General features: G+C 47.4%; 1 protein-coding gene across 4 annotated transcripts in view; it reads right to left on the bottom strand.

The window, feature by feature from the left end:
• FUT9 (fucosyltransferase 9) overlaps positions 1–27,429 on the bottom strand; it is a 262,837-nt gene that overhangs the window by 222,615 nt on the left and 12,793 nt on the right. For 3 of the 4 annotated variants that reach the window (XM_068279402.1, XM_068279404.1, XM_068279405.1), the window contains exon 1: positions 19,763–19,867. The exons of the other annotated variant lie outside the window; for it this stretch is intronic. The gene's annotated coding sequence lies outside the window, so the exon portion shown is untranslated. Of the gene's footprint in view, positions 1–19,762; positions 19,868–27,429 lie in introns of those variants that run through there. 4 annotated transcript variants of the gene reach the window in all.

The following is a 27,429-nucleotide window of genomic DNA, read 5'->3' as shown; positions in this document are numbered from 1 at the left end:
AGGGTTACAGGGTTACAGGCTATATCCAGAATGAACAGTCTGAAGCTCCAATGCCTGTAAAGGAAAGGGTTAATCAACAAGAGCCTCATTCTAAAAAGGGCAGAGACTATCAATATCAAAGTCGCATGTTTCTGTAAAAAGGTGGGGTTAATTATCATAAACGTTGATCTTATGAAATCAAGAAATTCCAGATGCATGTCTGATGGGGTAATGATGAGGCAGTTCAGGGCAAGACAGGCATTATTAAAGAAAGGTTATATGTATTACAGTGATGTTTATATTCGGTTGCTGGAAGTAGCCATCTTATAGCATAAGTCATACTATGAGGTAAGTAAGCCAGTGTGTAATGTATCCTCCAGGCAAAGAGGGGTAAGGCACAGGAAGTCTGAAACTCTAAGGAGCAATAATCAGATGTTTCTGTATTAAGGTTAGTCACCCGTGTCATCGGAGGAGGCCTCCCTGTTTCTTCGTCTTGGGGATCGATCTCTCTGTGGGGTAGTGGTCGCTCTATAACGAGCGTCCTTGCGATCAGGGATATTCCGCCTGCGACGCGGAAGCATTTTAGGCCACGGCCCGCTCACTGGAGTGATTGCTCCTGCATAATACATACGGTCGAGGACTACTGGTAGTCTGAACTCTCCATAGAACTCCGGTACTTCGATGTATGTCATTTGAAGAGCATCATAGAAGCGTTGCAGATCCTCCGGATACTGTAACAAGGCCGTAGTGCTGCCTCGAGTTGCAAGTAGCCCAAATGGGAATCGCCATTTGTATGTGATCCCCAGTTTACGGAGTTCCGTCAGGACGGGTTTAAGCGCACGTCTATTCTTTAGAGTTATCAAGGAAAGATCCTGAAAGAGCTTGATTTCAGTGTCATTAAACATAATAGCCTCTTGATCTCTTGCCTTATGCATTATGTCCTCTTTGAGCGAAAAGTTCGTGACGCAGCAAATGATATCTCTCGGCGCCTCTGAACTAGCACCTCGTGGCTTGAGAGCTCGATGTGCTCTGTCAAATTCAATCGGGGTTTCTTTAGGGCGTTCCAGTAAGCTATTAAAAATTGATAGTAGAGCTGAGTTAATATCGGCGGTCTGAACCGATTCGGGGACCCCTTTCAGACGGATATTGTTCCGTCTGCCTCTGTTATCAAGGTCCTCAAGGTGTCTGTTAACCTCTATCAGGTGGAGGTTGTGCGTTACTGAGGCTTGTTGTAATTCCTCGATGGCTGCATCCCTATTATCTCCCGCTTTCTCTACGTCGTCAATACGTTTTACTAGGCTTTGCAGATCCTCTCTAAAATCCTGTAAAGCCCCCATCATGCTGTTTTTAATATCAGAGGCCAGCGAATTCATGTCTAACATCGTGGGTAGCTGTTTCATATAAGAGAACATCTCTTGGGCACTCACCGGAGTATCTTGAGAGGAGTTGTCCGCTTGAGTGGGATCTGCGGCCTGTGCTGGGGACTGGGCCGGCGCCATCTTAGATGCATCACGAGCCGCATCTTCCGGCTTCTGGTTGCGGAACATAGCGGGGATGTTACGGCCAGGCTGTGGATTTGGTTCGCCCTGGGGTCCCTGGACGTGTCCAGACCGGTTTCCTTTGGTTGCCATTAGGAAGGGAGCTTGTCTAGCGAGGTAGAAGAGGAGTCTCTGGCGGAGCTCTGTCCTCACGCAGCTATCCTGTTCGCGCGGTAGCCACGCCCCCCCACTATATATTTTCTCTGTGTTTCCAGGTGTGGGTAGGTGTTTTCTTGAGACTGTGGTTTTTATTTCCTGTTTATTTCCTGTTAATATTTGCCAGTTTAAGCTATAAGTAAAGACCTAGCTTGATATGAAACATAAAAGCTTTAATAGAAGCACCTAGTGTAATAAAACAATGATAACAGATTCATAACGGATGCTAAGGGTTTGGCTTACCTCCAATGAAGTCGCATTTGCCATTCACCAAAATAGGACCATGCATACTATATTTTTACTACTGAAAAGGGCTCTTAGTGCCCCATGTTTGTGTTTCCCTGAAGGGCTACTACTTATTCTCTGGAAATCATCTAACAATATTAGCTTTTATGCCAAAATTTCTCTAAATAAATTTGTTATACAGCATGTGTAGGCTTTTTCCTTCTTAAAGTGTACCTGAGAAGAAAAAAAATATACATACCTGGGGTTTCCTCCAGGCCCCTCCAGGCTGATAGCTCCCTTGCTGTCCTCTCGGGCTGCCTGGTTCGTCCGCAACTGGCCCCAGAAGATCCTCCAATCGGGGCCAGTCAAATGCAGTCCGGTCCTGCCCGCTCCCTCGTCACACTCCCGTTGTGTGCAAGTGCTGCCGGGCCGTGCATGCGTAGTTGGCCCTGGACTGAAGGACTCCAGGACCAATTGCAGAAGAACCAGGAGGCGGAGAAAGACAACAAGGGAGCGTTAAGCCTGGAGGGGGCTGAAGAATGCCCCAGGTATGTATATGTTTCCATAAGTGTCCATCTTGCCCTTCCTTTAACTGGCTAGCCTAAAACTACTGTTGCTTCTACTCGCTGATGTGTGTATGTACAAAGGGCAAGCCCATTAACCTTAATTATTGACATTACAATGCAGGCACTTATTCCATTGGTAGGGAAGCTGTCTCATTTGTTTGAACAGATCCAACACTGCATATTATGAATTCCTGTTCCACATGCAGTTCCTGTGTGTGCAAGTGGTTGTCCTAGCAGCTAGCTAGAGTTGCTAGACTATAGTAAATATGTGATATAGTTAAACTTCTTTGTTAAAGCAAACCTCTTGCCTGTAAAGCCATGTAAAAAAAAATTTTTATATGTAGTCCCCACTTATCCTCATCTATCCTCCTGAGCAATACAAGCGGCTGCTGTCCTATATCTCAGTGCCCACTCTTTCCATAGACTCACACTGCAGTGCTGTGGATATGGCCTTTCATCACTTACTAGAACTCTAACAGCTCTCTCCAGCAGTGGCTGGAATAAAGGGCTCTGCCTCTGACACAGGAGATCAGGGTTTGAATCTCGGCTCTTGCTGTTCAGTAAGCCAGCACCTATTCAGTAAGGAGCCCTTGGACAAGACTCCCTACTGATGCCCTAGTGGCTGCAGCTCTGATGCTTTGAGTCTGCCAGGAGAAAAGCATGATATAAATGTTCTGTGTCTTGTCTCTCCACCTGTATCCAAGCATTCCAACACAGCCAGGATAAGAACACCATTACATTTGTTTTAAAGGATTTCAAACACCAACTGAGGAGGAACATCACAAATAACGCTGCCGTTTTCAGAGGATTGTGAAGAAGTGCAAACCTGACAGACATTTTGTTTTTCATAGAGTAAAGTGGGCTGTTTACAATGACCAATAACATGTGCCAAGCTGCCGATTTCTGATTGGTAATGCAAAAGTATTGGTAAAAACAAAATAATGGTTATGCAAAATGATCGATCTTTATCACTTCACTTCATTATAATAGATATAAATAGATCTAAATACAAATACAAACTAGCCACACAATATACAAAGGCAAACTAAAATAAAGATGAGCCTTGGAATGACACAAAAGATCTTGAATGAGGATACCAATTGTGATACCACATCACTAAGTACAACAGGAAGAAGGTAATAATGATAAAGTATGCCATCCACATTACAGCTACACAGTGTGTTTTATAACAAGTGCGGAGAGCCTGAAATGTGAAGTAAGATGCGTGATAATAATGAAGTCAGTGAGAGCCTGTAATGAGTAATAGAAGAAGAAAGCCTTGCCGTTCATGTCCTGGACACCCACAGAGCTAAACATGTCTTTTGATCATGTATAGTTGCAAAAGTGTACAGCAAATTTATTTCTTTAATGATTAGTGATCAACTGTTGAGGCATCCTAACTCCACACAGAGAAAACAATCTGGTTTTTTTTAAGCTAACTTACCGCGCTTATTTTATAATGTCATATGTGGTGATTTCCTAAAGAGGAAGTTAAATAAAGTAAAGTGTTGTGATGTTTATATGGGTGCAGAGAGCTCTTAAAGGAAACCTGAGATGGGGTGTATTGCTGTATTTATACTCATAACCCCCCTCGGTAATGTGGCCTGCTGCGCTCTTCTGCGCAGGCACGGCTTCACATGCATGCACCCCCTGTTGCGCTCCCGCAGCCAGGAGCGTTCTGTAGTACTGCACATGCGCAAAACGGTCCCAGGCATGGGAGCACGGCAGGGGTGCCCAAAGCGCACAACTGGCCAGATTACCGTGGCAGATTACAAGAGAGCACAAAGTCCGGAGAAGATGGCGAGGGAGCCCAGGCACCTTATGGGGCTGGAGGAAGCCCAGGCAAGTATAAATCAACCAATACATCCTATCTCAGGTACACTTTAAGGTGATGGGACCACTGTTGGGAAGCAGGTGGTTTTGGCATACGAAGCTGGACGTGTAGGGCCTGAGTTGGGCACCGCTATTGCACTAGTGCTTTGGCTTGAAAGAAGGAATTGCACATGTGCAGAATGTTAATGACGATGGGTGTGTGATCCTGCCAGACACGTGGACGGGCCACGCATGCGCAGAACTGCCAGCGTGACCATGGAGGGGATCCAGAAGATGCCAAGGGACCTCACGGGCTAGACGAGCTCCCTTTAATGCCACCAGGAATTTGGAATGAGCCATCACCCTGTGCCTTACCCCCTGATGGTGGGACAATACATACGCCCACTGATGTAGGTTGCTTTACTGTTGATAAATAAGTATTTTCTATTCATAAAGTTCGATTGGCAAAAGGAAGATGGATCTGGAAAGGTTACTGCTAGAGACTTGGACAGTTTGCAGTTAGTATAGGGATTATGATTAGTGCAAGATGAGAATGCAGGTTAGACATTATTTGAAAAGGTATTGCTGTACAGAGTTATTTTCATTAAAGGACCTGAAGTGAGAGGGATATGGAAGCTGCCATATTTATTTCCATTTAAACTAAACCAGTTGCCTTGTATCCTGCTGATCTTTCATGCATTAGCGGTGTCTGAATCACCCACCTGAAACAAGCATGTGGCATATTCAGTCAAACATCTGATCTGCAAGCTTGTTCAGGGTCTATGGCTAAAATTATTATGGCTTATTTCAACTGGGAACACAAGTACAGAAAAACTTGGCACCTGGCCGGGGATTTAATATCAGGTTGCTCCACCATATAAAACACAATTGTCTGGTCTGACCTGTCTTCCCCTTTATGATGTTCTCAGTGTTTGGAAGTGAAGAAACATGTGGAGGTATGGTAATGAAAGACACAGACTGGGCACTGTCTCACCGCTGGTTTATTGCTTGTTCATAAGCACATCCTTTTAAGGGTGGCCATACATGGTACAATTTTTCATTTTTTTCGATTAGATAATTTCGTTCGATTATTCCTTTAGATCGAATATAAAGATTTTTCCAGCATGTCCAATCTGATTTTTCTCGAAAAAATTGGATAATCGTTTGAATTTCTTGATCGAAAAAAAAAATATTTTCAACTTTCATTCGATTCGATCATTTAGATCGAATAAACGGGATCATCGAACGTTTTTATTGTACCATGTATGGCCACCATTAGTCCAGTATTTACAAATGAGGTATGCACACCTATATAAATAGCAATAAACCTTTAACAACAGGGGGTGCTGAGTCGATAAACAGGCCTATCACAGGCCATACATCAATACAATATATATAAAGGACTCGCACACCAACACAGTGATCTATGCAAAATTAGTTTATCGATGAAAAAGTAGCCCAGACAAAATAGCCACACAAAGTGTTACAAGGTTACAATAATGACACCATAGTAATACACCACAGCAGGTGAGGTTAGCAGCAATTATACATGGGGAAATACAAATGCATACAGTTATATGAATAAACAGCAAAGCCACCATTAGTCCATCACAACTTGAACATGGGTTGGCAGGTGGAAAGAGGTGGGTGCAGGGATGACAGGACGGGAACAACAGTCATTTTGTGCTAGAACAACACTTGGTCATGTGCTTGTCCAGGCAAGGAGCTGCAGCCATTTTCAATTTGGTCGCAGCTCCTGTTCTGCTGCGTGGCCACAGCCCGACTCACTAAGCTGTGTCTGTGTCATGCAGGGCTTAGGGATTCGGCCGCGTGCTGCATAAATCTGCAGTGGGCCGTCCAGATTAGCAGCAAAGTGCGATCTGGATGGTAAGCTATGTTATAGCATTTTGCCGTGTAGCCCGCATGTGGGGAAACGCTGCAAATTTTCTACAGGCTAAGGTCCCTTTCACACTAGAGTGTTTTCACTGCATTGCAGTACTCATTTTTACCGCAGGGTAATGCTAAAGCAATGAAAGTCTATGGGAAATGTCATACCAGATGCGTTGCGATGCACCGGAAGTATCGCATCTGATGACAAAGCATCAGCGCGTTACGGGTCAGCATCTGCTACAATGTGCATTGACAGGAAGGCAGATATTTAAAAAATGTTTGCATGCACAGTAGCAAGTTTTGTCAATACACTTGCTTGCAATGCATATTTCCACCACAGGAAGTGAGCGCTAGAGAGCCTCACTTATAGTTTGGCTTGCTGCCAACAGTTACATTACAGCGTATAACCGCTGGTATCTCCAAAGCCTGTTTTTAGAGGTGTGGTGCGATCATCCAAACGCTGGTTGCTAGTGTGAAATCAGCCTAAAGTGTAAAATTGCATGAAAGTGTAAATTCTCTTCTGTAATGCTGGGCATACACGGCGCGATAGTTGTTATCAATTGAGCCGCTGATGGCTCCATTGATAATATTCAACCTGTCCGATCACCGCAGCAGATCGATTCCGCGCTCGATCCCCGCGGGCGGACAATGGAAGAAAAGAGCAACTGATAAGGAACTGCCCGCGAGGACAAGCGGGAATTGATCCGTGCGGACGAGCGGGAACACGCCGGCATCGAGCCAGCGGCTTGATTACGGCGCATAAGCGCCCCGTGTATGCCCAGCATTAGTCTTGTATTTACCTAATGTGCCCCCACCCCCCCCCCCCTAACAGGCAATAGTACTTACCCAGTGTGTTCCCCCCCCCCCCCCTCCCTTTAGAGGCAGTAGCCTCACTACACATACTTATAGAAAAGACCATTTGACAGCAAGCAAATATTACATTGAAACCAGACATGGCACAGCAGGTATAAGATGGCAATATGTATAATGTCTTCACATTTGCTATACTGAGAGATTTTGACCTCAAGGTTATTTTTAAAGCAAACCTGAAATAAACACAAGTGACAGAAACAGGGCATGTGATGAAAAACTCCATAATCAGAGGTTAGCTGCGGTGAACACTGTGTCAGTGATTGGAGTACAAGTGATAAAGGAAACATGGAAATTACTAAGGTAAGCAGGTGTCTCAACTGCTCTATATGGCCATTCATCATATTAGAGGACCAACAGGTAGGCTTGGAAGTTCAAAGGGGAGGTGCATTCTCCTGGCAACAATAGCAATTCTCCTGGGTGTAGATATGGCAAAGAGATTAATTTTGTCCTGTGGTTTTATTTGTAAGCAACATTATTATATATCATCTGTTTAAATGTTTTTGTTAAAGAGAACCCGAGGTGTGTTTAAAGAATGTTATCTGCATACAGAGGCTGGATCTGCCTATACAGCCCAGCCTCTGTTGCTATCCCAAACCCCAATAAGGTCCCCCTGCACTCTGCAATCCCTCATAAATCACAGCCGTGCTGTGAGGTTGTGTTTACATCTGTAGTGTCAGTCTCAGCTGCTCCCCCGCCTCCTGCATAGCTCCGGTCCCTGCCCCCGTCCTTTTCCTCCAATCAGCAGGGAGGGAAGGGATGCAGGCGGGGACTGGAGTTCTGCAGGAGGCGGGGAGAGCAGCAGACTGACACTATAGAGATAAACACAGCTAGCTCTGACAAGCTGTTTGTCAGCAGCGTGGCTGTGATTTATGGAGGGATTGCAGAGTGCAGGGGGACCTTAGGGGGGTTTGGGATAGCAACAGAGGCTGGGCTGTATAGACAGATCCAGCCTCTGTATGCAGATAATATTCTTCAAACCCACCTCGGGTTCTCTTTAATGTTTACTTTAGTGTCACTTTAAAGGAAACCTCTGATCAGTAATAACAAAGTTTTTATACTTACCTGGGGCTTCCTCCAGCCCTATGAGCACAGCTGCGTCCCTCTCCGTCCTCCCGGGTGGCTCCGTTTGGCTGCAATCAGCCCCAGCAACAGGCTTGGTCACACCAGTGGAGTTCTTCTGCTCATCCGCGGTCGTCCATGCATGTGCAGAAGAGTCCGACTTACGCGACTGAGCCAGTTACTGGGGCTGATTGAGGCCGAACGGAGGTACCCGGGAGGACGGCGAGGGACGCAGCGGTACTCATGGGGCTGGAGGAAGGTCAGTATAAAATCTTTCTTAAAGGATACCCGAAGTGACATGTGACATGATGAGATAGACATGTGTATGTACAGTGCCTAGCACACAAATAACTATGCTGTGTTCCTTCTTTTTCTTTCTCTGTCTGAAAGAGTTAAATATCAGGTATGTAAGTGGAGTTAAATACCAGGTATGTAAGGTTCCTTTTACACTTGTTCACATTACACGAGGCATACAAGCATACAGAAGTGCATAGACTGCACTGTCTGATGTTCACACTGCATGAGTTCCGTACCAGTGTGGTGCGCGGACGCATGCTGCACGCATTTTTTAGCAAAACGCACGGCTGACGCATTCACTACAGTGAATGTGATCAGCCACGCAGCGCATACAAACGCAGATGGGGTGCGATCGTACGCGTTGCGTTCCGATTGCATGGCCATCTTCGTCTGATGATGTGAATGGGTCTTTAATGCGTTGTTACGCTTTAGTGTGCTTTAGTAGCCGTTAGTATGTGTTTTTTCCATAGCAGTGCATTGTGAAAAAGCTTTCAGATAAAACGCAAATAGTGGGCACTGAGCCATAGGAATACATGAACATTACTTTCTATAACTGAAAGATAACTATACGCGTTTTAATGGAAAGCTTTTTCATAATGCACTCCTATGGAAAAACACGTACTAACGCATACTAATGCATACCAAGGCATTAAGTGTAAAAGGGCCCTTAGCCTAGGCTGTTAATTGTGTGGCATTCTCCTTTCCCCCACAGGCTTTCTGGAGACCAGAAATCTTTTCTACTGGCTTTAGAACTCTCAAAAAACAGACATTCTGCACAGATCACCTGCCTGTACTAGTACAGTACAGTGCCAGTACAAGATGTTGCTGCCTGTGATACATTTCAGAGTAAATCAGGAAGGGAAAAAGATTTGATGCAGGATATGTTACAGGTTGCTGTGTGCATGAATTTTTGAATGCTAAGCGATAACACTGAATTTGTTCAAATGTAAGTGGTGTAAGTTGGTATGCAGGTGCATGATCAATATCTTGGCGTTTTCAGTCACTTCCTTGATGGAATAGTGTATGCCCACCACTGGCCTCACTGAAGTGAAAGATTTGGGGCTAGTGCCCTGAATCCCTAGCAAAAATGCTGTGATGCTTCCACAGGACTGAATGGTTCTATTTAGGGTTCTCTTGTGTGCAGCTGGCTATAGTGGCTAGGCAGGAGGCAGCACAGTGCACAATCCTGCAAGCCAAGGACATTTGTCAGCCTTGGGTGAGGTGGACTCTTCACAGTGTAGTCCCGATGAATGGGTATTAAACCAAAGCTATATTCATACAATACAGTTATACAAAATGCCCACCAGCAGTGGCATAGTTAAGTAGCTAAGGGCCCCAATCAGGGGCGGCGACTAGGGGGAGCAGGTCCATTTGAAAGTACGGTGACCCTGAGCAGTGGGTGGGTCAGAACTACTAACCTTCCCATCCTCTGATACCACAGGCCAGGTGTTTTTGTGGCTACACATGTTATGGGTGTGAAGATCCTGATGGCCACAGTTACACAGCTGTGTAAAGTGGGCCCCTAGGCTGTGAGGGTCACCAAGAAGAGGCAAAGGAAGGGTTTTGAACAGAGATGGATTAAGATGCAATGGGGTCCTAGGCTAGGTAGTAGATTTGGGGCCCCTTGTGGTGATTGTGGTAAGCTGAAGTGGAGAGAGGTCACAGAAGGTGGCCGGTGTGTCTCTTGACATCCACTAGGCCCCAAGCACCTGCCTAGGTTGCCTGGTGGATGATCCTGCTCTGGTTATGAACATTAAGGGGTCCCATGCTTTGTAGTTAAAGGGAACCTAAACTGAGAATGCTCTGTATTTTTCCTTTTACACTACCAGTTGCCCGCCTCTCCTGCTGATCCTGTGTCTATAATACTTTTAGCCACAGCCCTTCAACAAGCATGCAGTAGATCAGGTGCTCTGACTGAAGTCAGACTGGATTAGCTGCATGCTTGTTTCAGGGGTGTGATTCAGTCACTACTGCAGCCAAAGAGATCAGCAGGACTGCCAAGCAACTGGTATTGATTAAAAATAAACATCCATATCCCTCTCAGTTTAGATTCCCTTTAAGCCCTCTGGTCCCAATATAAATTCAATTTTACATTTGCCCCATCAAACACTCCCTGTATAACAAAACCTGGCAAGGACAGCTTGCAGTGTCAGAGGTGTAAGCAAAAGGATGGGAACAGTTTGAATAGACATGCCGCTGCCTTCCATCTAGTGTGTCCTTATTCCCCTTCTCCTAGATTGTAAGCCTTTTGGGGCCCTGTTCCCCCATATTAACCAGTTGTGCTTAAAGGGAAGGTTCAGGGACTGTTAAAAAAAAAAAAATCCGCATCCACTTACCTGGGGCTTCCTCCAGCCCGTGGCAGGCAGGAGGTGCCCTCGGCGCCGCTCCGCAGGCTGCCGGTGGTCTCCGGTGGCCGACCCGACCTGGCCAGGCCGGCGGCCAGGTCGGGCTCCATCTGTGTTCCAAAATGTGCCTCATGGCGGCGCGCTGACGTCATCGGACGTCCTCCGGGCTTTACTGCGCAGGCTCAGTAGTTCTGAGCCTGCACAGTAAAGCCCGGAGGGCGTCCGATGACGTCAGCGCGCCGCCATGAGGCGCATTTTGGAACGCGGAAGGAGCCCGACCTGGCCGGCGGCCTGGCCAGGTTGGGTCGGCCACCGGAGACCACCGGCAGCCTGCGGAGCGGCGCCGAGGGCACCTCCTGCCTGCCACGGGCTGGAGGAAGCCCCAGGTAAGTGGATGCGGATTTTTTTTTTTTTTAACAGTCCTTGAACCTTCCCTTTAAAGGGGCACTATGGTGAATAAGAATATAGAAACTGGATAGACCAGCACCCAAATGGGGACAGACGTGTGCTAGAGTGGAGAGACCCAATAGCCCTCAGAGGGTCAGCAAAGTCCAAGCTGGCTGTTATGGCTATCTCTTTGTCTTTCTTTTAAATAAAAGAGCTATACATTACTGACGTGGTGCTGTGGACTTCTCGTGTATGGTGAATAAGAAGTCGTTTCTTTCCATAGTAAAATGAGCCATAAATTACTTTTCTCCTATGTTGCTGTCACTTACAGTAGGTAGTAGAAATCTGACAGAAGTGACAGGTTTTGGACTAGTCCATCTCTTCATAGGAGATTCTCAGGGATTTATTTTTTTCAAAAGCACTTAGTGAATGGCAGTTACTCTGTCCAACTGCCAAAAAACTGTGTAGCGAGCAGGGAAGCTGGCCAGCATTATTGTTTAAATCCTTTTTAGAGAATATATTTATAAAGAATAAAAGCCTTGCTGAGAATCCCCTATGAAGAGATGGACTAGTCAGTGGCGTACCTAGGGCATTTGACAGCCGGTGCTGGGTATTATAAGACACCCCCCCCCCCCCCCCCAAAAAGTAAAGGAGCGAGTGTGGCATACTAACCGCGCCACGGCGGGTAATGCCAGGTATAGGTGCCCCCTATATAGGTAATATAGTTGCCCCAGTATAGGTAGCTAGTTGCCCCCAGTGAAGGTAGTATAGTTGCCCCAATATAGCTGCCCCCAGTATAAGCTAGTATAGTTGCCCCCAGGATAGGCAGCATATCTGCAGCCCCAATGTAGGTAGTGCTTCTGCCCCCAGTGTAGCTAGTATAGTGGACCCCAGTATAGCTACCCCAAGATAGGTAGTATAGTGGCCCCCCAGTGTAAGTAGTATAGCTGCCCCCAGTGAAGCTTAGTATAGTTGCCCCCAGTATAGCTAGTATAGTGGCCCCCAGTATAGGTAGTATAGTGGCCCCCAGTTTAGCTACTATAGTGGCCCCCAGTGTAGGTAGTATAGCTGTCCCCAGTGTAGCCAGTATAGTGGCCCCAATGAAGCTAGTAAAGCTGCCCCTAGTGTGGCTAGTATAGTGGCCCCCAGTATAGCTAGTATAGTGACCCCCGGTATAGCTGCCCCAGTATAGGTAGAATAGTGGCCCCCATTGTTGCTAGTATAGTGCCCTCCCCCCCCCAGTGTAGCTACTATAGCTGCCCCCAGTGTAGCTAGTATAGTGGCTCCAAGGTAGCTAGTAAAGTTGCCCCCAGTGTAGCTAGTATGGTGGCCCTGAGTATAGGTAGTATAATGACCCCCTGTATAGCTGCCCCCAGTATAGGAAGTATAGTGCCCGCCAGTGTAGCTAGTATAGTGCCCCCCAGTGTAGCTAGTATAGTGGCCCCCATTGTAGCTAGTATAGTGCCCCTCAGTGTAGCTAGTATAGAGGCCCCCAGTGTAGCTAGTATAGTGGCCCCAAGGTAGCTAGTATAGTGGCACCCAGTGTAGCTAGTATAGGGACCCCCAGTGTAGCTAGTATAGTGCCCCCCCCCCAGTGTAGCTAGTATAGTGCCCCCCCAGTGTAGCTAGTATAGTGGCCACCATTGTAGCTAGTATAGTGGCCCCGGTGTAGCTAGTATAGTGGCCCCCCCAGTGTAGCTAGTATAGTGGCCCCACAGTGTAGCTATTATAGTGGCCCCCCCAGTGTAGCTAGTATAGAGGCCCCCCAGTATAGCTAGAAGGAGGAGTGACAGGGACAGCGGCGGGGAGGGGGGACATATCCCCTCCTCCCTCACCTGGGTCCCCTCCTTCTGCCTCTCTTCCCCTCCAAACTGACAGCGGGGGCAGCGGGCAGCAAACAGGCAGGGCGGGCAAGCATTGGAGGCGCAGAAGAGGCACGTGACGGCGACGCATCGTTCCAGCAGCTGGAGCACGGAAGTGAAGTGAGTATTCTCCGCCCGCCCGCCTGCCTGTTTGCTGCCCGTTGCCCCCGTATGGTGGCCCTGAGTATAGGTAGTATAATGACCCCCTGTATAGCTGCCCCCAGTATAGGTAGTATAGTGGCCCCCATTGTAGCTAGTATAGTGCCCCCCCCCCCGCAGTGTAGCTAGTATAGTGGCACCAAGGTAGCTAGTATAGTGGCCCCAAGGTAGCTAGTATAGTGGCTCCCGGTGTAGCTAGTATAGTGACCCCCGTATAGCTGCCCCCAGTGTAGGTAGTATAGTGGCCCCCATAGCGGCTCCCAGTGTAGCTAGTATAGTGGCCCCCAGTGTAGCTGGTATAGTGCCCCCCCAGTGTAGCTAGTATAGTGGCCCACCCAGTGTAGGTAGTAAAGTGGCCCCCATTGTAGCTAGTATAGTGGCCCCGGTGTAGCTAGTATAGTGGCCCCCCAGTGTAGCTAGTATAGTGGCCCCCTCAGTGTAGCTAGTATAGTTGCCCCCCCAGTGTAGCTAGTATAGTGGCCCCCCAGTGTAGCTAGTATAGTGGCCCTTCCAGTGAAGCTAGTATAGTGGCCCCCCCAGTATAGCTAGAAGGAGGGGTGACAGGGACAGCGGCGGGGAATGGGGACATATCCCCCCCTCCCTCACCTGGGTCCCCTTTTTCTGCCTCTCTTCCCCTCCAAACTGACAGCGGGGGCAGCGGGCAGCAAACAGGCAGGGCGGGCAAGCATTGGAGGCGCAGAAGAGGCACGTGACGGAGACGCAGCGTTCCAGCAGCTGGAACACGGAAGTGAAGTGAGTATTCTCCACCCGCCCGCCTGCCAGGCCTGCCTGTTTGCTGCCCGCTGCCCCCTCTGTCAGTTTGAAGGGGAAGAGAGGCAGAAGGAGGGTACCCAGGTGAGGGAGGAGGGGGATATGTCCCCCCTCCCCGCTGCCGTCCATGTCACCCCTCCTTCTAGCGCTGCTCTTCCCCTCCTGCTCTGCAAGACTGCAACTATGGGGGGTTGTGGCAACACCCACCGGCTGTCAGTCACCCGGGGCGCCACGCCCCCTGTGCCCAATGGTAGGAACGCCACTGGGACTAGTCCAAAACCTGTCACTTCTGTCAGATTTCTACTACCTACTGTAAGTGACAGCAACATAGGAGAAAAGTAATTTATGGCTCATTTTACTCTAGAAAAAACGTACTTCTTATATGTCTATGTTTGCACATATCTTAAAGAGGAACTGTAACGACAAAACGGCCCCTGGGGGGTACTCACCTCGGGTGGGGGAAGCCTCAGGATCCTAATGAGGCTTCCCACGCCGTCCTGCGTCCCTCGGGGGTCTCGCTGTAGCCCTCCGTACAGCTGTGACGCAATATTTACCTTCCTGGCTCCTGCGCAGGCGCTCTGATGCCTCTCGGCGCCGAAGTAGGCGGAAATACCCGATCACCGTCGGGTCTGCTCTACTGCGCAGGCGCAAGTTTCCGGCGCCTGCGCAGTAGAGCGGACCCGACGGAGATCGGGTATTTCCGTCTATTTCCGTGCAGAAAGTCGCCACAGCGCCCCCGCTGGAGCCAGCAAAGGTAAATATTGAACTGACAGTCGGCACAGTCGCCGGCTGTTCGGAGGGCTGCGGCGAGACCCCCGTGGGACAGAGGACGGCGTGGGAAGCCTCATTAGGATCCGGAGGCTTCCCCCACCCGAGGTGAGTACCCCCCAGGGGAGATTTTTAATGTTACAGAGTCTCTTTAAACATTACAATTTTTCGCCATAGTGCCCCTTCAACCACTTGGCGCCATGCTAGTGTGCCACCGAATGGACTCAGTAACATTCCCTTCTCTGCTTCATTCCTACATTGTACATATGCCACCATACTTGTATATTGACCTTCTGTCTTGTAATATGTGACCTATCTTTGAACCTTTCTATATGTTTGTATTTATTTGACAGTGCTGTGTAATATGTTAGTGCTTTATAAATAAAGCTAATAATAGCAATAATAATAACCTCTGCATCCCCTATTGTTGTGCTAATGCATCCCACAGCTTTCTGAATGCCCTACAGAGCTCCTGCATCCTACTTTCTCTCCACACCCCCATGCACCATGGAGTGTGTGATTTGAAATGCTGAGAATTTCATTTGTTTACATCTCGCTGTTCAGATTACTTTGGTCCAGTACCTGTGATTGTGGACAAGAGGGTCCAGCTACTGGGGAAGCTAAGTGAGGCATCTTTGATAACTGCACATCATAAGTACAGTTATCCTTTAACCTGCCTGGCGTTCTATTAAGATCGCCAGGCAGGCTGCGGGAGGGTTTTTTTTTAATAAAAAAAAAACTATTTCATGCAGCCAACTGAAAGTTGGCTGCATGAAAGCCCACTAGAGGGCGCTCCGGAGGCGATCTTCCGATCGCCTCCGGCGCCCAGAATAAACAAGGAAGGCCGCAATGAGCGGCCTTCCTTGTTTTGCTTATATCGTCGCCATAGCGACGAGCGGAGTGACGTCATCGACGTCAGCCGACGTCGTGACGTCAGCCGCCTCCGATCCAGCCCTTAGCGCTGGCCGGAACTTTTTGTTCCGGCTGCGCAGGGCTCAGGCGGCTAGGGGGGCCCTCTTTCGCCGCTGCTCGCGGCGAATCGCCGCAGAGCGGCGGCGATCAGGCAGCACACGCGGCTGGCAAAGTGCCGGCTGCGTGTGCTGCTTTTTATTTCAGCCAAATCGGCCCAGCAGGGCCTGAGCGGCAGCCTCCGGCGGTACTGGACGAGCTGTGCTCGTCCAGACCGCCCAGCAGGTTAATCATTGGAAAGGATTATCAGACTGTCTATAACTGGAACTATAAGCATGGCTATATTGCAGTTTTCCATTGTGTAAGCTGGGTTTATGGGAAACCACCCATAATGGATCATGGAATCAACTGCTTCAACTAACTAACTGCTAGTAAGGATCAACTTGAGGCTATTTTTTCTGCCTTGATGCAAAAGTTGTTGCAACGTGTATGCTGGATTTGATTGGTCCTATTTCAACATGCATACAAACCGCAACAAAATGACCAAGTGCCAAGTCAGAAAAAGGTCCGTCTCAATGATCATCTCTACTACCCACTGACCTATACTATGATTGCTGGAGGATTATTTAAATGTGATCATTTGTTACTGATCTTCCACTGCTGCAGCACAGCACATCCGTGTTCGTTTAATTGTGAATTATTGAGGGGAGATGGCAGCAGAATGTTATTACAGTACAGGTCACAGGGGGCTATGAAGGTCTTTATCACAGCAATTTGCAATGCCTCATGGGCGATTTCTGTGATAAATCACAGCAGGACTGTCCATGTAGTCTGAGCATATTAACACCTTCAGCCAACTATTACTGGGCTTATCTGACTAGACTATGAACTGTTCGAGGATGATACTGTTCTCCTCCAGTAATTTTGCTGTGAACAATTCTAGCCCATACAAGCCCATGATCACATGACCAGTGTTGCTTGCAAATTTTCGCATCGAAAATGGCATTTTCGATTTCAAGAAAATGTTCACAAAAATACATTGTTCGCTATATGGCGAAAAATTCACAGGATATGTGTAAAATCCTTATTTTTACAGCGACAATGCAAAAATAGTTTATTTTAGCATGAAAATTCACAAACCTAAAATGATTTTTGGTAGCATTTTCACTCGAAAGTTGAATTTAACATTACTCTCGTGACAAAGCACGCAAAAAGAATATCAGCATTTTCATCTCATCACTGCACATGACTACTATTTATTTTAAATTATAAAATATTGTACATTTTATATTGGGCAGTTAAACAAGCTAGTGCATCAGTAATCAATAATGTGGTAGATTTGCGCTCATATGATCATTGGAAATTGTAATTACATTGTAGCCATAACTTCCTTAAAGGATACACAAGTGATATGTGATATAATGAGATAGACATGTGTATGTACAGTGCCTAGCACACAAACCACTACAGTATGTTGTGTTCCTTTTTGTTATTTCTCTGTCTGCAAGAGTTAAACATCAGGTATGTAAGTGGCAGTTCCTGTCTGAGTCAGGACTGGGTCAGACTACAGCGTGATCCTCACTGATAAGAAATTACAACTATAACTACAACCTAGCAGAAAACGGCTTCTGAGAGCAGGAAAGAGATAAAAAAGTTCAATAGTTCATATATTTTAGCTCTGACATACATCAATGAATGTGTCATTGAGAAAAAAAACAATAAAACAGTAAAAACGTAAAAAGTAGATTTAAATATAAAATTAAACTGTGGAATATCTTAAAAAGTATTTTTTAGGAGAAGGAGGATAGATACAATTGTTTATTTCATTCGTTTATTTTCACCTTGGGTGTCCTTTAAAGTGAACCTAAAGTCACCCCCAAAAAATGAGATGAACTCACCTGGGGCTTCCCTCAGCCCCCTGCAGACGATCAGTGCCCTCGCAGCTCCGCTCCGATGTCCCAGGACCCGCCGGCGAGCACTTCCGGTTTCTCCGTCACTGGCCGACAGGCATGGGAACACGAGTGATTGTTCGCGTTCCCAGCCTGTATATCGCCCCCTATTGCAGCATAGGGGGCGATATACAGGCTGGGAACGCGAACAATCACTCGCGTTCCCATGCCTGTCGGCCGGTGACGGCAAAACCGGAAGTGCTCGCCGGCGGGTCCTGGGACATCGGAGCGGAGCTGCGAGGGCACCGATCGTCTGCAGGGGGCTGAGGGAAGCCCCAGGTGAGTTCATCTCATTTTTTGGGGGTGACTTTAGGTTCACTTTAAGGTTCGTACACATAGACCAACCAACTGCCTGATTATCATCTGACTTTAGTCTTTCGGATGATAATCAGGCATGTGTACGCGCACAAACGACTAAACGACCAATTGATAACAGGCGGTTTGCCTGATCCAATCATCGGATCTACTCATACAAACGTTGGGCTAATATCGTGCAGTTGGGCGCGTGTGTACAAGTCGTTTGAACAACTTGTACTTGTTTTGAATGCGGCCATGTCGTTTAGTCCGTCATTCTGCTTGCGTGCGCAGTATGTAAATGAGATGGTCGTTTAGTGGGTTTGGTCATGTGGACGTACAGATCATATCAATGTCTTGTTGTGTGGCTGGTCATGTCATCGTGATGGTTGTGCGCTTGTTGTACACGTGTACGAGGCTTTAGAAGAGCACTATAACAACACTGATCACATTATAACTATTGCTGTAGCATAATCATGCTAGACTGTATGAAAATGTGGCAGGGCTCAAAAAGACTTTTCTGTGTCTGGAAGAAAATAATCAATTGGCATGTACTAGCCATCAGTACCAACGGAGACAATAACCATGACAGCAACACACAACTAAACAAAGAAGTCATTTAAGCAAGGTCCAACATCTCTTGGCTGCAAAGAAAAGATAAAAATGTGCGGTGGCTGCAAAGTGACAGTAATATATTCCCTATCTTATTCTGCAATCCGGGGATGCACAGTCCCTATCTGTGTTTTACAACAGCTTTGCCCAACAAATGTGCTGCTCTACAAGGACATTTATAATAAGTTTCAGATATAATGCATGTATATAGCTTTGCTTTTATAGCCTAGACTTGATGAACCATTTGTCTGCACTGACTGCTCTTATCACCCACACACATGGAAATACACCAAGTTATGCTGCCAGTTGTATCTACAAATATAACTCACATTAACATAGAACTGGAGTAATCACTGTAATTCCTTATCTCAGATAGATAATGCTGTACAGTCGTGTATGCTTTATACACTCTGTAAATAATCAAAATGATGCTGTAATCGTACGATATCTATGAGATATCATCATTATTGGTATCTATATTTTAGATATGTCTGACTGGGGAGAAAGTTAGAGCCTCATACTTCAAGATAAGTCCAATGTATTCATTACATGTGCTTTCTTATCATGATGAAGAATTAGCCACATGATTAAAACAGGTGTCCTGTACAGCATCCTCACTGTGTCAATACAAAGCAAGCATAGAGTATTTTATGCATCAGTCGTTTTCAAAACGGAAAACAATATTTTATAAGCAACAGAAGCAAAACTTTTGTTTAAAATACACATAGCTGGGATCACTTAGTATGCAGCTAGCCATGCTGCTGAGGTCAATGTGTGAGCAGCCACCACTTAACCTTCACATCATTTCTACACACAAGCTATTTCCACTCAAATATTTTGGACTTGCAATATGATCTATACAACACTGAGACTGCACTAAAAAAAAGATGGATGGATAGATAGATAGATAGATAGATAGATAGATAGATAGATAGATAGATTCCTCATGACCCAACAGAGCAATCACAAATTGCACTGAAATCAGTGATAGACCAACAACCTACATAAGACTACAAGAAACCGATCCTGAAGGACTAGAAACCTACAAACAGGTACAGTCCGTTTTTATGCCAAACGCTGCCTCCCTTGAGATGCTAACGATAGTAAAGGATGCCCAGTGCAAGCATGATTCTTGTGCTTTCTCGTTCACATCCCAAAACAGGTGCCACGAATGGACGCTGTAAGCAGAACAATCTATGCATTGCAGCCCATGTTAAGCAGACGTTATCCCCATTGTTATTATAGATAGGAAAAAGCATTATTGCACATAGAGATGAACGGCTGATCCAGCACATGACAATGACAGCTTACCAGTGGGTGAGGGTCCTTCCTTGCTACAGGCACAAGGCGGAGGAGCAGGGCTCACAGCTCCCAGAGGTCGGCTCTGCCTCCATCCCTCCCCGATCCAGCATCGACAGACTGCAGCCCGGAGTGAGCTGAAGGGATAGATCACAGGACCAGGAGGAGGGATGAGGGACGCGGGGGCGAGCATTGCTAGGGCAGAGGCATCGTGCACACGCTTCTCCCCCAATCACAGGCGTTTCGAACCACAGGCACTTCAGGCAGTCGCCTCGAGCTGTCTTGAAAGGCTCTGTAAATTTTCTAGCAGTCCAGAAAAAAAAGGTTTATTTTCCTTGTCCTGAGAGAGGACAACAAAGGGTGCAGAGAGAAAAAGCGTTCTGCCCTGTGCAGAATAGTTCTAATGACTACATCTGCACAGTCACTGAAAAGAAATCAGGGCTGGTGCAAACCAGGAGCCCAGGCATTAACACTAGAAATCGCTAAACGCAAACGCTGAGCGTTTTTCTGGCGTTTTCCAGCAGTTTTTCCTAGTGATTACCCAGCGATTTTTCACTGTATAGAAAGCATTTTCCCAGATTTTTTTTTCAGTGATTACTGTTTTGCGATTTCTAGTTCTATAGCCTTTTGTTGGTAATCTTCAAGGTTTGATGGGTAAAATTGCTGTGAAAACTTGATTGTGAACAGGCCAGCGATTTCTGAGCGATTTTCCAGCGCTTCTATACTTAACATTGAAACACTAACTGCTCAGAAAACGCTGCAGGCAACCCAAATTGCTTAGATTAGAACAGTTCCACACACTTTCATTGTACACGCGTTTTTCAAACCGCTAGCGATTTTCAGCGATGCTGAATTCGCTCTGAAAACGCACAAGTGTGAATGGTCACCAACAGCGGTTCTGAGCGTTATTTAAAACGCACGGGGTTAGAAAACTGCTTGGCTAATGTATTTCAATGGGCTGGTGCACACCCGACACGCAAACTCAGGTCTTGCAGCATTTTTGCGATTTTTGAGGCGTTTCTGCCTCAATGTTAAGTAAAGGAAAGTGGAATAACGCTCTGAAAAACGCTAGATCAGAGCGGTTTTCCAATCGTGTTTGTTACAGAAGCTGTTCAGTTACAGCTTTACAATAACAAAAAAGAAATCTGCTATACAAAAACGCTCCAAAAAAACATTAGGCATGCTTAGAAAATCACTCTAAACATGCCTAGAATCGCTCAGGAAAACCTCTTCAAAAACCGCTAGCATTTGCGGATCTGCTAGCGGTTTTTGGTGTGCACTGGCCCATATTTAGTCCTTATTCAGTGTGCAGCAGGTTCTTGTGTACAGCACCTTGCCCCAACCTCTCCACCCCCTCCCCAAGTGCTGTATATACTGTAGTGATGCTGGAGTAGTCTGCAGAGCCAGTTCTGCTCCATCAGAGGACAGAGTAATAAAGTATGTGTTATTATTATTACTATTATTATATAGTATTTATATAGTGGTAACACCTTCCACAGTGCTGTATAGAGTAGTGGCTGGATGGTGTACTAGTTAATGCCTCTGCCTCTGACACACGGGAGACCTGGGTTCAAATCTCGGCTCTTCCTGTTCAGTAAGCCAGTAATTCAGTAAGGAGCTCTTTGGGCAAGACTCCCTAACACTGCTACTGCCTACTGAGTGCGCTCTACTGGCTGCCTTGCAAGCGCTTTGAGTCCGACAGGAGAAAAGTGTTATGCAAAAAAAGGAATTATTATATTGTCCTGACACTTAGGGCACATTTCCACTATGGCGAATTTGCGTGCATTAGCCGCACGTGATTTTGCAACAGCAATGTATTTCAATGTGCCATGTTTCTATAACAGACGAAAACGGCTTATCCCCGCATATGAAATAAAAACTGCAGCCTTTGTAACAATTTTCCATGTGGTTTACGTGTTTTTGCAGGTTTTTATGTGCGTTTTCATGTGCACTGTTGTTTTTTTTTGCATGCTTTACGGTTGATTATTCAATAGTGATGAAATTTGCTTACGCCTGTGAATTTGCATACAAAAAACGTCCGCAAACGCACAGAAAATAGTATGTGAATTTGCATGCTTGTAATTGAAAACGAGCCCTAAACTGTCCCTCAGAGGGCATCACAATCTAATCCCCACCACAATCATATGTCCTATGTATGTATTGTGTATGTATTGTAGTCTAGGGCCAATTTAGGGAAAGCTGTATGTTTTTGGGATGTGAGAGGAAACTGGAGGCCCTGGAGGAAACCCATACAGACACAGGGAGAACATACAAACTCCATGCAGATAGTGCCCTGGCTGGGATTGGAACCGAGGGGAGGGGGGGGGGCAGCGCTGCAAGGTGAAAGTGCTAACCTCTAAGCCACCGTGCTGCCTGCATGTAATAAGGTGTAATAGGAAGCTGGGACTGGGAGCACACTTGCCTGTCAGTTTTCTGCATTTTTCTGTATGTGTTTTCTGCATACCATGTGTGTCTGTATGTGTGAAAATATGTATGTTTTATCATGGAGATGAATGTTATTGATAGAGAAAATGCCTGCAGTGCTTCACTGCTGTCACTTTTGATCTGCATTGGGAAAACACATTCAAGTGTGCACTAGCCAATTGATTAACATTGGTTTTCAGTTTTCCTGTGCAGAACACACACAAAGGCCTGGTTTCCACTACAAGAGCTTTTCAAAGAGAACCCGAGGCAGAATATTAAAATCCTAATAGGACTCGGAGGCATGTCATGTGCACAACGACATGCCTCTGTGTCATTCTATCTCCGCTGCCAGCCCCCCCCCCCCCACGCTCTGCTGTCCACCATGAAAAGACCACCAGGCTAGCGACATTCTGCTTGTCGCTAGCCTGCTTTTTTTATCTGGAGGCTTGTCAATCAGCCAGAGCCGGGACAAGGTCCTCCAGCACCCAAGGCTGAGACACCAAAGTGCGCCCCTTCATCCCTGCCACCCGAGCCATCACACACTGATTGCTATTAGACTAAGAGGCGCCACAGGGCCCACAACATCCCCAACATCTTAATATCTAGTTATCTGGCTTGCAGTCACTGCCATGTATCCCCTTTTATTATTTCTTTCTGCTTTAAACACAATTAGGAATGACAGCTGAATGAATACTGCACCCCCTCCTACACTGCGCCCTGAGGCTGGAGCCTCTCCAGCCTATGCCTCGGCCCGGCCCTGCAATCAGCCTCCTCCGCATCGCCCCCTCGATAACAGGCTCCCCCCCTCCGCTCCCTGGCTTGGCTTCCTATTGGAGGAAGCTAGCAGAGGTGGAGAGTGGCGGGAGGAGTCTGTTATTGAGGGGACAATGTGGAGGAGGCTGATTGACAAGCCTCAGATAAAGAGAGCAGGCTAGCGACAAGCAGATTGTCGCTAGCCTGGTGATCTTTTCGGGGGGGGGGGCAGCAGAGCGGGGCTGGCAGCAGCGATAGAATAACACCTAGGCATGTCATTGTGCACATGACATGCCTCTGGGTCCTATTCGGATTTCAATATTCAGTTCTCGAGTTCTCTTTAAGGGTAGGAACAAACTAGGCAGAATCGCATATGCATGCATTCCACTATGTGCTATGGAAAACGCATATGCAATTCTGCCTAGTGTGTTCCTACCCTAAAGGACACCAGATGTGAAAAATATAGGAGAAACGGGGGGAGCTGGCATGTATGGTGAGCCATTGTGAGACCCACCGCTCCCCCGTTTTCCTTTCTGCCCCTCCAGTGTGGCCGCAGTAATCCCCAACTTTGGCAACCTGGAAGAGGGTGCCAGAGGGCAGTTAGCAACGAGGGGCAGATATTTTTCAAATCTGGTATCCTTTAAAGGACCACTATTGCAAAAACCGTAAAATTTCAAATACATTTGTACACGTACAAATAAGAAGTATGTTTCTTCCAGAGTAAAATGAGCCATACATTAATTTTCTCCTATGTTGCTGTCACTTACAGTAAGTAGTAGAAATCTGACAAAACCGACAGGTATTGGACTAGTCCATCTCCTCATTGGGGATTCTCAGGGTTTTCTTTATTTTCAAAAAGCATTTTATGAATGGCAGTTGCTCTGTCCAACTGCCAAATCAGTGTGCATTTGGCAGGGAGGCTGGCCAGCATCTTTGTTTGAATCCTTTTCAGGAAATGTCTCTATTAGAGATGGCCCGAACCTCAGAATTTCGGTTCGCGTACCACAAACCCCACTTCCGCATAAGTTCACGAACATGCGAACTTCCGCGAACCGCAATAGACTTCAATGGGGAGGCGAACTTTGAAAACTAGGAACATTTATGCTGGCCACAAAAGTGATGGAAAAGATGTTTCAAGGGGGCCTGGCGGAGTGGGATACATGCCAAAACTACCCGGGAAAAATCAGGATTTGACACACAGCAGCGTTTTAAGGGCAGAAATCACATTTTATTGTTAAATCGGAGACCTAAAGTGCTTTAAAACATCTTGCATGTGTATACATCAATCAGGGAGTGTAATTAGTGTACTGCTTCACACTGACAGAACAAACTCACTGTGTAACGCACCGCAAACAGCTGTTTGTGTAGTGATGGCCGTGCTGTACTGGTGCGCACCATGGCCAGAGTGCAGGCGATAGTGGTTTTCAAGACCATATGGTCAGGCTGAGGTAGCTGAATGACAGAACAACAGTGACTGAGTGTCCAGCTGATCGAATTTGGTCTGTCCACAATGAAGCAACAACCTTATTATCTATTTTCTTGGGTCAGGTGTGCCCCCCAACCCCAACACACTCATATAGCTGGCGGTCATTGCTTCAATGTGATATGCAAGCCCCTTTACCGTGGCAAGGTAACGATCACAATGGGGAATTGACACATGTACATGCCTTTTGTTTTGTTGTTGCAGCTGCAGTGCAGCCAGAAAAATTAGGCAGGCATGTATACGCACCAGAAAAATTATTATAGCGGCCGCTGCTAGCAGCAGCCTTTAAAATTCAGGAATCCGCATGGAGTCCTGGTGTACCCTGTTGGTGGTGGCAGTCAAGCGGCCTGCAGGCAGAGATGCTGTGTGGGGACTGACTTAGTCTTGGGGCAGGCAGCCAGTCACACGGCGTGCAGGCAGAGATGCTGTGTGTGGGGACTGACTTAGTCTTCGGGCGGGCAGTAACCCTTCGGGATCCATGCCTCATTCATTTTGATAAAGGTGAGGTACTGAACACTTTTGTGACGTAGGCGACTTCTCTTCTCAGTGACAATGCCTCCAGCTGCGCTGAAGGTCCTTTCTGACAGGACGCTTGAGGCAGGGCAAGACAGAAGTTGGATGGCAAAGGTCAAGCCTGCGCACCCAGTAGTCCAGTGGTTCATCGCTGCTCACAGTGTCTACATCCACACTCAAGGCCAGGTAGTCAGCTACCTGCCGGTCGAGGCGTTGGTGGAGGGTGGATCTGGAAGCACTAAGGCGAGGCGTTGGACTAAAGAATATCCGCATGTACGACATCACCATTAGATCACTAGAGCATCCTGTTCTTGCCTGCGTGGACATGGGAGAAGGTGTACTGGCAGTGGTACCTTTATACCGTTGTGCTGTGACATCACCCTTAACCTTCTGCCGCCCGCGTCACGCCAGTAGGCGTGGCCGCGGCGGCAGCCCCAGGACCGCCTAACGCCAATTGGCGTAAAGTCCTGGGGCTCTGTTTTGCATGAGATCGCGCGCATGGTGCGCGCGCATCTCATGCTCGGAGGGCGGAGCTCCGCCCCGCCTTCAGTCTCCGAGCGGCGGAGACTGTTAGACGGCGATCACGCCGTCTATTTACTAGGTGCAGCGCTGTGATGAGCAGCAGCGCTGCACTGGGGACAGCCGTGTGACACGGCTGTCCCCATGGGGGACAAGAGAGCGATCGGCTCTCATAGGCAGAAGCCTATGACAGCCGATCGCCGTAATTGGCCAGCTGTGGGGTGGGAGGGAGGGAGGGAGGGAAGGGGTTTAAAGCAACAGTTTGTTTTTTTAAAAAAAGCAGCAACACAAATATTGATAAAAAAATAAATAAACATGGGGGGAGTGATCAGACCCCACCAACAGAGAGCTCTGTTGGTGGGGAGAAAAGGGGGGGGGGATCACTTGTGTGCTGAGTTGTGCGGCCCTGCAGCTTGGCCTTAAAGTTGCAGTGGCCAATTTAGCTAAAAATTGTCTGTTCACTAGGGGGGTTTAGCCCTGCAGTCCTCAAGTGGTTAAACGCACTGTAAAGCATAGTTGCCAGCTTGTTCTGCATGTGCAGCATCCTTTCTGCCTTCAGGTGAGTTGGTAACATGCCCGCCACTTTGTGCCTATACCGAGGGTCTAGTAGCGTGGCCACCCAGTACAGCTCATTCTCCTTGATTTTTTATACGGGGGTCCCTCAACAGGCTGGACAGCATGAAAGATGCCATCTGCACAAAGATGGATCCAGTTGTACTATCCAACTCCTCTTGCTCTACCTCAGCGATGTCAGGTAAGGTCTCCTCCTTCCCCCAGCCATGAACAATACCACGGGAGCGTTGAGCAGCACAAGCCCCCGCGACACCTGCTGCGGTTGTTCTTCTGCTGCCTCCTCCTCCAAAAAAAAAAAAAAAACACATTCCTCATCATCTGACTCCGCTTCCCCATACGACACTTCCTCCTCCTCCTACTCCTCCCCCCTCTGTGCTGCCGCAGGTGTTGAGGAAACATCTGGTTCTGATGAGAATTGATCCCACAATGCTTCCTCCTGTAACTGTTCCTGTTCATGCTCATCCACAGCTTGATCCATACAGGTCATATGAGATCAAGTCGCTGATGGCGCCTTCACTTCGACTCACCAGGTTTGTCAGCTCCTCAACAGCCGCATGGGCCTGCAGGCATTTCGCATGAGTGTACAGTACTTCGGCCAGAACATCCCCATCTCCCCAAACTGTGTCCTTTGACTGTAGTTGCAGAGATACTGTTTGACAGCTTTCTCCTGTTGTAGCAGGCGGTCGGACATCAGGAGGGTCGAATTCCAGCGAGTCGGGCTATCGTAAATCAAACGCCTCACCGGCAAGTTGTTTCTCCGCTGAATATCGGCCAAGCGTGCCATGGCCGTGTAAGACAGCCTGAATTGCCCACACAACTTCCTGGCCTGCTTCAGGACGTCCTGTAAGCCTGGGTACTTACACACAAATATCTGGATTACGAGATTGAGCACATGTGCCATGCAGGGTACATGTGTACACTTTCCCAAATTCAAAGCCAAAATTAGATTGCTGCCGTTGTCACACACCACGTTGCCGATCTCCAGTTGGTGTGGGGTCAGCCACTGATCCACCTGTTTGTTCAGAGCAGCCAGGAGAGCTGCTCCAGTGTGACTCACCGCTTTGAGGCAAGACATGTCTAAGATGGCGTGACACCGTCGTACCTGGCATGCAGCATAGGCCCTAGGGAGCTGGGGCAGTGTAGCTGGAGAGGAGATCATAGCACCAGTAGAGTTGCGCTGCCACTCAGCCAAGGAGGAGGACGACGATGACAGCGAAGAGGATGTAGCAGGAGAAGTAGGAGGAGAAGGAGAGGAGGTGGCAGCAGGCCTGCCTGCAAGCCGTGAAGGTGTCACAACTAGGTCCGCTGCACAGCCACGTCTTCCCTGCTTGCCAGCGGTCACCAGGTTGACCCAATGGGCTTTGTAAGTAATGTACCTGCCCTGACCATGCTTGGCAGACCAGGCATCCATGGT

This window comes from Hyperolius riggenbachi, chromosome 4, assembly GCF_040937935.1.
Source record: "Hyperolius riggenbachi isolate aHypRig1 chromosome 4, aHypRig1.pri, whole genome shotgun sequence".
Taxonomy (NCBI): domain Eukaryota; kingdom Metazoa; phylum Chordata; class Amphibia; order Anura; family Hyperoliidae; genus Hyperolius; species Hyperolius riggenbachi.
The sequence above is the reverse complement of the archived record's forward strand: the minus strand, read 5'-3'. Positions and strand labels throughout refer to the sequence as shown.